General features: G+C 37.2%; 1 long non-coding RNA gene across 1 annotated transcript; it reads left to right on the top strand.

The window, feature by feature from the left end:
- Positions 1 to 9,152: 9,152 nt before the first annotated feature.
- On the top strand, positions 9,153 to 10,986 carry LOC148782256 (uncharacterized). The gene is made up of 2 exons (XR_016054121.1): positions 9,153 to 9,909; positions 10,132 to 10,986. It is a non-coding gene; the product is annotated as an uncharacterized LOC148782256 (long non-coding RNA).
- Positions 10,987 to 12,823: the final 1,837 nt, after the last annotated feature.

The following is a 12,823-nucleotide window of genomic DNA, read 5'->3' as shown; positions in this document are numbered from 1 at the left end:
AAATTAATTATACAGTTTAATGTGGCAACCTTATGTAAACTTTTTCCCTTAATAGAACTCATTCAGTCTCAAAAATACAAATGTCCACTTAGCATTGATCGGGGGAAGATGTTCATTTCACAAGGGGTGAGATCAATGGTTTATGAAATAAAAATAAACTTTCCTCCTTTTTTCTTATTTGTTGTTTTTCTTGAGGAAGTCTTTCATGATGTTTTCTTTAGTTGCTTTCCTTTGGACTATGATGGCCTCATATACGAAGAGATCCACTTTGTGAGGCACATTCATACTGAAAGTAACACTAAATGAGGCCCACATTGCAAAAGAGAGTTCCCGAGTTCACCTAAACTAACAAGTGGGAGTATACATCATGCTTTAAGTTATTGGTGCACCATTTATTGTAGACACATCCCCTCCTCTATGTGCTTCATATTAGGTGCTTCTCAGCCAATTTGTCCGTTCATTTTAGGTGCTATTCCTATTCCAGTCCCCAAATCAAATCACCCTCCACCAACACACACACTCTCTCTCCCTAGAGAAATGTGGAGGTAAAACCCTAAGCTCTCTCGTGTAAGATATTAATCACCTTTTAAGTATGGGTGTGGTTCGGATAAGGTTGCAACATTAATCAAAGTAGAGTACATCTCCAAATTTTATCATAAAATGTAATTTCGGTGTAAAACATTTTTAGGATGGCTTGAAAATCTATTTTTATATCTAATTATAAAATTTTAGACTTCAAAAATAATCCAAATCAAGCAAATTTATAAACATATGAATATCTTGAAAATGGACAGTCCAGATAATGTATTGCCTTTCAATTAAAAAATGTTGTTATGGATTTGAAACCTAGAACAAGCTGAGACATTTTGGTAATATGGCCCCATCAAATCATTTTAGCACAGCGTTTTAAATCCCGAAAATAGGTAGATTGTTCACCACATAGATCCATATCGTATCGTTGAATCAGTAATGCGGATGGGCTATGGATCAATTTAAATCATTGATCTAGAAAAATCTTAAAATATAAATATAATATTAAAAAAATTAAAATAGGGGGTTTATGGGGTGGATATTTAGAGGAGACCTAAGAAAACATTAGATAATCTTAGAGAAAAGAAATATATAAAATGGGTTTTTAAGGGAGAACCAGGTCGGGACTCATACCATCCTAGAGCCGTTCGGTCCTGTTTCATGCTCATTCGAGTCAGCAAATCCATATCCAAAATTGCTGGATTTTAAAACACTGCTTAAGCCAAAAGATGTAAACCCTTCTACTTCATTTGGGTTGTAAATTTGGAATAAAATCTTTTAGTGAAAACAATATCTACCAAATTTATAACCTAGAACAAACAGAGCTATTTAAGTCATTTGCCTCAAGTGGCTTAAAATGAGTAAAATTATCAATATGCCATCATCTATTAAGCGCACAAACCTGGATCAGGCAATTTGGGCATATTTTAACAAAGCCCTTAATGAGGTACGTAAATGAAATGATTTTTTTAAAATAACTACTTTATTGGTAAAGTTGTGGATTTCATTACCTTATTGATTTTTGAAGGTGGTTTGACCATACTAATGATATTTTCCTATTTATACGCAAAAATTTCTATAAAGAAAGTACAACCTCTGTCTCGTTTTACCATGCAAACTTTTCAATCAGTGGGTAGACGATAAGGGTATCATAGAATTGTAACCCAAACGAGGGTTAGGCTATGACGAGGGTTAGGCTATGAGACCATCCCCACACAGATTACTGACAATGCTCACTTGAGGGTTTGAGGAAACCAAAAATCCACTAGAGCTAGGAGGAAAGATATTAATTAAAGATGGGGAAGTGAAAGAAAATAATAAGAACAAAATGAGAAAGGGGGACTGACCTTAAGCTGGGCACCCAGACTTGGCACCTGGAATTGATAGCCTGTTCAGGATCAGATTCGATGCGTCAACTCATTCAGGTCCCTTTGGGATTCGTTAACTGGTATCAGGGAGTTTTGAGGTCTGGAGGGCATTGTTACTAGGGTTAGGGGTGTCGAGTTTGATGTTTGGATCTAGGGCTTAGACTTAGGGTTTGAAGGTCGGGGCGAGTCAATAGTTTGATAGAGTTTCAATCCTTGTGTGCGAATTCGGGGGTCCAAAATTGGAGGCCATGGCTTTTATTTATACACAAAATCCCCTTCAATAGTGTCAAATTCGGGGATCCAAATTGGAGGCCAAGGCTTCTATTTATAGACAAAACCCCCTTCAACAGTATCACAAAGTTTCGATTCGATCTGGGCTGTCGATTTGTAATGCCATTCGATGTCAACGCCAACATTGACACGGGCAATGCTATGACTTTAGCACCACATAGTCATTTCAAAGTCACATCACCAATACTAACGCTATCAAGGAATCATTATGTCACGGCCCAAGATTTCTAACATTCATGAGGTGCGACAGACTATTCTTATATTAGGAAAAAATTCAAATTCCTATGAATATATATTGTAACAAAACAAATTTTTCTATTAATGAAAATTTGCAAAGTTTGCTCACAACTGTTATTAACATGAAGTTTAGGTATACATATATTGATAGAATAAAAACTTACAGTGGTGAAGTTAAACAAAAGTTACAAAGGAGAATTTAGTTATGACATGATTGTATCTTCTTCACAAGCTGGTCCTGATGTGTATATACTATAAGGCTGCAATTACCCTGAAAAATATTTACCATAGTTTGGTGAGTTTGGCTACTCAATAAGTGATCATCATGGTCCTCAAAATAATCATGGTTGGAAGATATAAACATTTTCTAAGGAATGTAGATTAAGAAAAACAACATGAGGATGAGCATTGCAAACAAAAACATTTATGAATAACAATTTCACTTTTCACAAATCCGCAGTTAAACATAATCCAAATGAAGGAAATGCATATAAACATTTTAACAGAGATACATAATTCAAAGTATTTCACAAAATACCTTACTGGCGTCCCAACAATCCCTGTAGGTCCAAACATACCTCACCGGTGTACCGGATGAGTCTAAATAGCCCCTATCGGATAGATCTAAACCATCCCTGCAGGTCCAAACATACCTCACTGGCGTCCCGGATGAGTCCAAATAGTCCCTACCGTTGTAACCGGATAGGTCCTAACAATCCCTGCAAGTCCGATCATACCTCACCAATGTCCTGGATGAGCCCAAATAGTTCCTACCGACATAACTGAATAGGTCCTAACGATCACTGCAGGTCCACTTATACTCAAATTATCTCTGAAACTCTTTAAATATCAAAAAGCAACAATATCATATATGTGACGTATCATTGAAAACATTAACATGAATTCACTTGAAGCAATTTAATAAAAATCACTTCTATTGAAATATCTCTAAGTAGCCATTCAAACATTTTGTGCAATAATTTTTAACAGGTAACAGTTCTGAAGGACATTCTTGAAATTTAACATGATAACAGTCTAGTATCAATAGACGAACTTTTATGATAATCCAAAATTAAATACGAAATTATCACAATTTATGGAATTGCCAATTTGTAAATAATCATTTCATAGGCAATACTACAACCAAGTGCAAAAATATCAGTTTTTCAATGATGAGGCAGACATTTGCATATGAATTTTACAATGTCTAAATATTCAAAAATAGTAGAAGGAAATCTCATAATTTTACTAAAAGCAGAAATATCACCTTTCTTTCTAATAATTTACAGTATTTAAAATTCTGAACAATATATAGGAAAATTATAAATTTATTTCTAATAATTTACAACATTTAAAATTCCTAACAATAGATAAAATATCACAATTTTACTAAAAAATTTTCAAAACAATGAGGTAACTTATACACAAAGCTTATAAAATAAAGATGCTGGACGCAAATATCACTAGTTATTAAAAATTGACTATTTTTCAGAAGAATGCGATCACTTACACATTATATTTGAGAGGAACTTCGATAAAATTTGGCTAGAAAGAGAAGAGCAGTGAGGGCACCATGGATAAGATCTTGAGAGGAAGTAAAGCTTTGGATTTGAAAGAATGGCATGGGTTGTAGCACATGAGGTTTTCAACTGTCTATCGCATATGAGAGATAGTTAGGTTGTCTCAAGAAATCTTGAACAGATAGAGGACGCTGGTGACTTACGAGGTTTTCAATGGAAAAGCTGAACATTTCAGCCATGGCAGGGGATAATGGGTAGGTAGAAGGAACAATTGTAGAGAGAGAACATACAAGATGGAAGAAAGAGGTTAAAGAGAGAGTGAGTACAATGAAAACAAAATGATAACTTAGAGAGAGAGGATTAAAATGAGAGAGAGAGAGAGTACGATACCAAAGAATGACTTTTCAATGACACTCGTTAGATCAAAAGAAAACTTCTTTATAAAGCATCCATGCATGATGCAAAGCGTGCCACATCATTTAAAATGTATCGATAGAGGATTAATTGAAACATATGGTAATGCCACCACACAATATGACAATTAATGCAACATCTTATGGAGGCACGTCAGCCTCACCATGCCCAATACGCTTGCAAGAAGAAATGTTTTGGAAGCTTTACATTCAATTGTGGCAAAAGAGCTGATGGACCAAAGGTGCAACTTAAAGAAATGGAATAGCATCAAAAATTTTGAGAAAACAGTAGCTTTGAATTATTAAATCAAATACCCAAGAAGCGTGGGTCCATATTTAAATTGAGGGGTAATTTTACGTAAGAGAAAATAAGGTCTTTATGGTGCATTTTGTCACCATGAATTATCATTCTAAATATTTCATCATGTATTTTATTTTATTTCATTTATTTATTTTTATTGTATTTATTCTATTAACACTATTATTATTAGGTTTCAGGTTTTTTTTTTTTTTAAATTTAGGGTCATCGCATATTACAACATGCGTAACACACATTTACTCATCAATGAAAATATTGTTCTGGTGGGCGGCTTGTAGTCAGGGCCCCTAATTGGTGGTGTTGTCACCACATACGTCCGTGCTTGCCACGAATGCCAAATTTCTAGCGGTGTACGATGCTAACTATTCAGGCCTATCTTTTTCTGGCATTGCTACTGTTGACGTGGGTGTGGGCGTTGCCAACACCATCCTTAATCATTCCGATTTCAATAATTGGTCCTTCCCTATTTAATGAATATTTAATGAAATCACAGCTTGGCACATGTAAGGCGCTGACTTTTTTTAGCGTTGCCACACCGTAATGTCAGCATTGGCATCACCAACACTTGTTGCCTAATCATTCATTTTTCAATAATTTGTCCTACCTCATTTAGTAAAACCATTGTTCCATACATGTTGGGTTGTCCACTTGCTGGCTAGGCACCACCAATGTCGGAGTAAATGCCTTTGACACTACGTTCACGTGAGGCTTCAGGCCTTATTTTTTGGTGGGTCTTCAGGTCAGTAGGTTAGGCCTATGATTTTGGGGCATTGTTGCCGACAGCATTGCCACCCCTGACGCGGCATTGGAGACCCCAACACTAATGCAATTATAATGTTCCCAACAAAATTTCAGGCCCTCCTTCCAGTCAATGACTCATTGCTACTATGGATGACATCAAGCTTTAGTGTTGCTGCCCCTGACGTGGGTGTCGGTGGCTTGGGCACCAAGGATTAGCCTGTTTCTTACAGTGTTTGTGGTCATGCCGCCGGCGTTTGTGAGCTTGACGCTGGCATTTGTGAGCTTAGTACTGGGGAGCAAAGCGCCTTTATTGCAACAAATTTTCTCGGGCCATAACTTCTAAACTGGGCATCATATTTGAGCAATTCTTGAGCTATTGGAAAGCTTGTGATCTCTACATTAATTTAAAAGCCATTTTGGGCCCAAAAGACTGATTCTTGAAGGGTCTATCAGGCTTGGGCTTCAGGGTGCTCATTTTCAGGGTTCTTGGTGTTAAAATCGTGTAGGGATCGATTTCTGAGGTATCTGGTGATCCGAAGGCCAATGGTTCTGAAGTGGCTTCAGTGTTCCTATGGCTCCTAGGTCTTTGGCTTCCTGGAATCTTTTCAGCCAGGGATGGGGTATCTACAGTTGCCCCTCTTTGTCGCTCGTATCACATGCATGTTGTGCGTGACAAGCGACAATGAAATAGTAGAATAGGAGCAATACAGGGTTGGACAAGAGGATTTTTGAAGCAGAGTCATCGCTTGAATGTCTTACAATAGTCAGTCAGTAGCGACTGTGGTCTCCGAGACTCAGAGGTGAGCTTAGCCCATTGGTTGAGGTGATTGCTGAGAGCTCCATTTTGTCAGCTAAGGTCATGGTGTTAGATTCCAAAGAAGACAAAGTTCTTGGCGCTTGAAACATAACTAGCAAATGGTTTCAGAAGAGACGGTAGCGAATTCCCAGCTAAATTGCAAGTTACCTCATACCTTGGGCATTTCCTAGGATTTTTGGGCTATAGACTGATTGATTAGGAGGCTCACGTAGTTTCAAGGGATCTTAAGGGAGCTTGTGGGTTTTAGGGTAGTTCGAAGGGTCTAGTTTCCAATTCATGATAACTTTCATCCCGTGACATCCATTTTGGGGCCAGTCAGTCATAGGCACATTTTGATCATCATCACCGGACATGGATCCAACTCCTTCGTTTTCGAAAAAAACATTTTTATAAAGATTTTGAATACATGTAGAAGTTTTAAGATAGATACTGATGCAGGGTTATGATTTGAGCCAAAAAAATTAAAGTTTTTGAAAATGACAAACACACAATTTTGAAAGCATCCAAACCAGGGTTGTCCATGTATTTGGAGTTTGAAATTTAAAAATCGACTGATTGAAATTAGGAAATTGAGATTAGGAATTCAAAATTAAGAAACTGAAATTTAGGAAAATTTTGAAAATAAGAACGGGAAATTAAGAAATTGGAAATAGCACATTGGAGAAAGGGAGATTTTAAAAATCAGTTGGTCAACAGTTTTAGCTTGTGAAACTGTGGAGCCAATTGAGTACTTTTTTATCATGCAATGATGGAGGTTGAGTTCCCATTTACATGGGTTTTTTATTCATGAAAAATCCTCTACACCCTTTCATCTTAGGTAAAGTTTCTCATGAACTAATTGAGGGCTCAATTGAGCATGAGACATTCCCTGTAATTTTGGTCATTACGATGTGCCGACCCGAACAAGTATCTTGGCCATTCCATTAGGTCAATTAGGGTTTTAATCATGTTATCCCTTTTTTCTTGGCGATTTCATCTTAGGTAAAGTTTCCATGATTGAATCTCTAAATTGCAAGGCAATCCAAGATGTTGCCCCAACCATCGTGGCTCGTAAGGACGGTCGTCACGTCGTGATCTGTTTCAGCCCAAATCTGAGATATTTTCAAATGAAAAGCCCCCGATCTAATATTACAAACTCGTTATTTAAAAAGTAGTAGAGAAGTCATGGGATCAAGTGAATTATGATCGGGGGGATCCATTCAAATGAATAGATCCTCCCTTAGATCACTGGCAGAGCTAGCATGTTCCACGCAATAAGATACTTATAACAATGAAACTAAGCTAAAACCTAATTAGAAATGAAAATGACTAAAACTATGAGCAAGAGGAACTTATATGACCGGGCCAGTTGGCCCGAAACACCTGAAGCCTTGAAGCTTCACCGGTATCAGGACCGCAACTTCAATTTGCACAATTTGTCTTCCTTTTTTTCTTCAAAATTGACCAAATCATAGTTTTTGTTGAAGTAGGACTGTAGATTTCCTTATCTAGTGATTGAAGGCTTAGGTTTGGGTCTCTCTAATGAGGGTTGATGATTCTAGAAGGCTAAGGGTTTTATCTGTACTCATAGAGTCTAAGTAGAACTTAATTGACCAACCTTTAAGAGGATGAGTGTAGGTCGTTTTATAGACTTTTGAGTAGTTGGGAAAAGCTTAGGGATGCTTATCCAGTTGGTCAAACTCTGTGCGAGACAAAATGTGTACCTCTAATCAAACATAACCAGTTGACACAAATTGTGTCGTATGACTAAATATTGTCTAGATACAACAAACAAACACAAAATGGTTTGGGCGACGCACTTTGTGTCGCTCTGGTCAAAGTGTACCAGAATATGGGATTTCGACTCTTGTTATCTCTCATGCATTTTTAGATAATTATCATCTTGTTTTTTAATTTACATGCAATCTTTATCCTATTTTTGGATTATTTTCAAATTTGGATGAGAGTTTTGAAGACGTAGAATTTTTAAATAGAACTAAGAGCTTGGGTGGGCGTACGATTTTAAAAAAAGAAATTAAGCTTTTTAAAAACACAAGACACATAAAAAAAATTATTAAAAAGAGGAAGATTATTTTGAAAACCAAAATTTAATCAGCAATTTTAGCTCATGCAACTAGGGAGCCCACTAAGCAATTTAACATCATGCAGTAATGGACGTAATCAACCTGACCATTTAACGTCATGTGGTAATGAATGTTTTTTGAAAGCAACCGACCATTTTATGTCGAATGGGGATAGACATTTTCCAGTAATACACTCAACCTTTTACGTCATACGGGGCTAGACGTTTTTGAAATACACCCGACCATCTATGTCATATGGGATTAGATGATTCTAAAGTGGATACACCCGACCTTTTACGTCATACGGGACTATAAGTTTTGAAATGTCTTTTGAAAATGATTTTTATTTGAAAGTGGTTAGCAGTTAAAGCTCGTGCCATTGAGGAGCATTTTCTGAAAACAAAAATTAATTTCAAAACTGTTCAGGTCCTGAGGTTTAAAATCAGTCTTTCTGAAAGAAAATGCATACTTGTGGTTATTCCGATCCTCTGAAGGCCTTTGGGTGTTGAAATAGGAATTTCTACGCAAAATTATTTGGGTGACACTTTGCGTAGAAATTGTAAACTGAGCGACCATTGTGTGTTGCACTGGGCATTTGGGCAACATACTTTGTGCCGAACTTGGCATTCGGGTGACACACTTTGTGTTGCCCATTCACGAAATCCTTTTTGTTGATTTGTCTCGCTTCTAGTCGTTCTGAGAGTCATTTTTATTTCTAGAACTTATCTTTCCACATCTATAAAAGAGGTTTGGCCAAAAAAATTCATCTCTCTTTTTTTGAAAATTTTCACTTTCTACTTTCTCCATGGGTTTGCTTCTTCTTCTTTCTTCTCAAGAGAAACGACGACTCTTCTAAAGAGAAGAAGGTTGACCATCCTGAAGAAAGGAGGGAGGAAGAGATTCTCCCTCCCTTTTCTAGGGTGAGGCACTTCCCTGAGGCTCTTCCTTTCCATATATCTCAAGGCTTGAGGGCAAGAGGTGCCCTTTGAAGGACCCAGAGCTATTCTCTTATTGGTCTTTAGTTTAGGGGTTGGTATCTCTCGGCAAGACAGTGGCTCGAACTTATGGCTTTCCTTTTTTCTCTCTCTATGGTGGGGATTCTGACCAGGACATCTTTTCATGTCAACTTTCCTCACATAAAGGATCTTAGAGAGAGGTTCAACTTTCAGACAAACACATTTTTCTTTCCCACATGAGAGACTACTCCAACTTTATAGGCGGTCGCAAGAATTTCAGGTTTGAGTTTGTCTAGGACCCCATTTCATCCTTCAATGGCTATTGATGATCACTCTTTCTTAGGGACGCGATTACTAGGGGCGGCTTTTTCTCCAAAAGGGGTCTGGGTTGATATGGAGGCTCTTGTGGTTAATCGAGAGCAATCCTGAGCAGCATAGCAGATCTGAATTTTTCTTTTCGTGCTTCTTGGGTTGGTTCTCTTCCCTAGTGGTTGAAAGACTGTTAGAAGTGTCCTCATTCCTTTGGTCCATGCCTTTTGGGAGAGATCAGGGTATACTATTGTTCTGGAAGTACTGACAGGCATCTACCATGGCCTCTCCAATCGAGTGACTCATGAAGACCGCTACATTGAAGGGAGTATTTTAATTATGCAGGTATGCTTTATGGACTCGTTTGTTCTTTTTCCCATCCATACCTTAGTTTTGCACAAATTTGTACAAATTTTGAGGCACGGGAATGGGTGACACAAAGTGTGTCGCTCTGGCCCGACATGTAAAGGTGACACATCGTCCATGTCAGGAATTTCCTAAACATATTGCATTTTCCAATCTTTCTACCCCGTAACTTGTGCATTCTTTTGACTGCATTTTTCACAGATGTAGGTGTATGAGCATATTACGGTCATTTGCCCGCCTCGATCCATAGCTGATGTGTCCGCTGATCGCGGAGTGCTGTATGTCAATGACACTAGTTGGCCTCATGAAGTCAACTTCTATTGAAGAATTATCGATGAATTGTATTCATTCAGGGTTTTGAGAATGCACCCTTCGTGCTTCCAATTATAGGGTCCTCTGACCTACTTTTGGTGGGCTAACACTTTACCGAGGGTTACTTTCCTCACAAGGTGTGCTCCGACGGCTTCGGTTCATCCAAAATTATACCTCTCTTGGGGAGGCCTTTGATTGCGGCCACATATTTCCCCTCAGATGATACTTTTCCAGCCTTTTTGGCAAAGTAGATTTATTTTGGAAGGGGAATAAATCTTCCATGGATGAAGTCCTAGTCAAGCAAGATAAATCTGCGACACGACTCTTGGTAAAAGCGTGCTTGTCTTCTTCCCTTGTGTCCCCGAGGTTCGATCACTCGAGGCGAGTCCTCTACCCCTACTGAGGATCCTACGTCCCCTCAAGACGCCGATGCGTCTTCTTCAAGCAAACGAGCTATGTCGAGTGAAGACACGACTGACATTAGCCTCCAGGGGCAACCTAGCTAGCCGGCTCATCAAATATACCATTCCACATAAGTTAAACAGCCAACCGACCAAGTAATCCGCAGGCCAACGTCTCAATTGGCTAAAATGGAAGAAAACATGAGGGCCCATTAGGGTGCTCTAGAAAGGACGGGTTAGATCGTGCAAATAAGAAAGATTCGGACACTTGGAAGGTTTGTTCTACCTAATTTTGAAATAAATTATTTGAGAAGGGTGGCCTAGAAGCGCTCATCCCTGCCTATTTGTTGACGGTTCTAGCTATTGTTCGCAAAATCGTATGATCTAATCGCTAACCGCCCTATTAGATCGGAATGGGCCAGTTTCGGTTTTAAGTGATTAGGGTGATCAAGCAGTATTTTTATAAAAAAAGTTCAAAAAATTATATATAAATTCTCAAAAAAAAAAAAATTGATTTGTAACGTATTTTTAAATATTCTTTACAATATCGTAAAGATTAAAATTTGTTTTTGTCATTAATACGCACTTTTATATTGTCCCATCTCTTTTAGAAAATTTAAAAAATAGCTCTTAAAAAATATAAAATGGGTTAAAATTTATTTTTCATTAATTTTCCACTTCATTTAAATGTGTTTTGTTTTAATCATTCTTTATATACTTTTCATATTTTAGTAGATTTTTTTTTTGTGTATTTTTTTCTAACACTTTTTTGACCGTCCGGGAGTTGCCCAGTTAAAACGGTTGAATCGGCCGATTTACCGATTAAGTTGGTTAAACCGCTTCAGGGCCTATGTCCAATTAACTATTCCGGTTTGATTTTGCAAACACCAATTCTAGGCGACGATAGGCCCAATCCCCTTAAAGTGATATACTAATACATTTTATTCAAAGAACCTCTCTTGTGGTATTAGGAGCTCACATCCCAGGCCCGGGGCTCGTGTTGTCAAACCAACAAAAAATCAATTACAAGCCACACCCCCCACAACAACATGGATGATTAAGCTTCTCCTAGTGACACGGTTTACCTATTATTTTTGGATACTTTTTTTTTTTTTTTGGAATATATTGCTCATTTTTTTCTAAAAAAATTTTTTAAGAAAATTTTTGATCAAAATTTTAGTTAAAAAATTCAAAAGATTTTAAATTAATGAAGACAATAAAAGTTTCAATAAATAAGTTTTTTTAAAAGGAAAAGTATTTGGTGAGTTGGTGACAAACTATTTTTGTGCCGTCGCCCCACAAAATATATCTCAAAGATGTATTTTCAGCCCAAAATTTTAGAGTTCAATAATCTCACAATAATCTAAATTTGGAATTTTTCTTTTTCAAAAAATGCACATGTTATTTTTTTAATTCCTTTCTTCACCGTCCATTTTAACTTTTAGTGGATGCAATATTTGTTTAAATGCATCTTAACAATGGATGTTAGATAGACAAGGGACCACACGATAATGGATGGGCTGACTCACCAAAACCGTGTGCTGTTTTTTAAAGTATTTTAAATAAATTATAAAATACATATTATATTGGCTCAATTGAAAAAATTGTGATTTTTTTAAAATCTTTTGAAAAACTCGAAGTTCTTTATGAATTTCAAAAAATGGGAGTTTTTTTTTTAAAATCATGTTTTAATCAAACACTTGTAGGTTCCAACTTCACAAAGTCATGCATCACTTGATCAGTAATTCTCGCTAGTAACGACAATGTTGCTATGGCCATCATTACAATAACACAAAGCTGGTGTGTGCAGTCAGCAAGATCCTAAATGGATCAAATCCCACAAGAGTTCCAAGTTGCATGTTTGTACAAGAACCATACCGGAATGGAGTCCTAGGAAACCCATGCTTCAAAAGCACACTTCTTAGACCACAAAACACACAACAGCTACAATAGTAATCCCGAATAGTCTAAACGACATTATCAGCAAGTGTTGTATAGAAAAACGTGAGATGACCCAAGAATTTAGAAACAAAGATTCACAAAGCATCAGCTATAAGTGTGAAGATCCTTTGAACATGGGATCTTTAGGCACCCAAATGCCTATCACATGCTGCAGTTGTTACTCGACGGGGTCGGTGATCTCTAATATTTTATTGTGAAATTTTTCTTTTTTTTCATTG

Source organism: Amborella trichopoda, chromosome 4, assembly GCF_054954075.1.
Source record: "Amborella trichopoda isolate Santa Cruz 75 chromosome 4, AtrichopodaSantaCruz75HAP2 v2.0, whole genome shotgun sequence".
NCBI lineage: Eukaryota > Viridiplantae > Streptophyta > Magnoliopsida > Amborellales > Amborellaceae > Amborella > Amborella trichopoda.
Note: the sequence above shows the minus strand (reverse complement) of the source record. Positions and strands in the feature narration are given on the sequence as shown.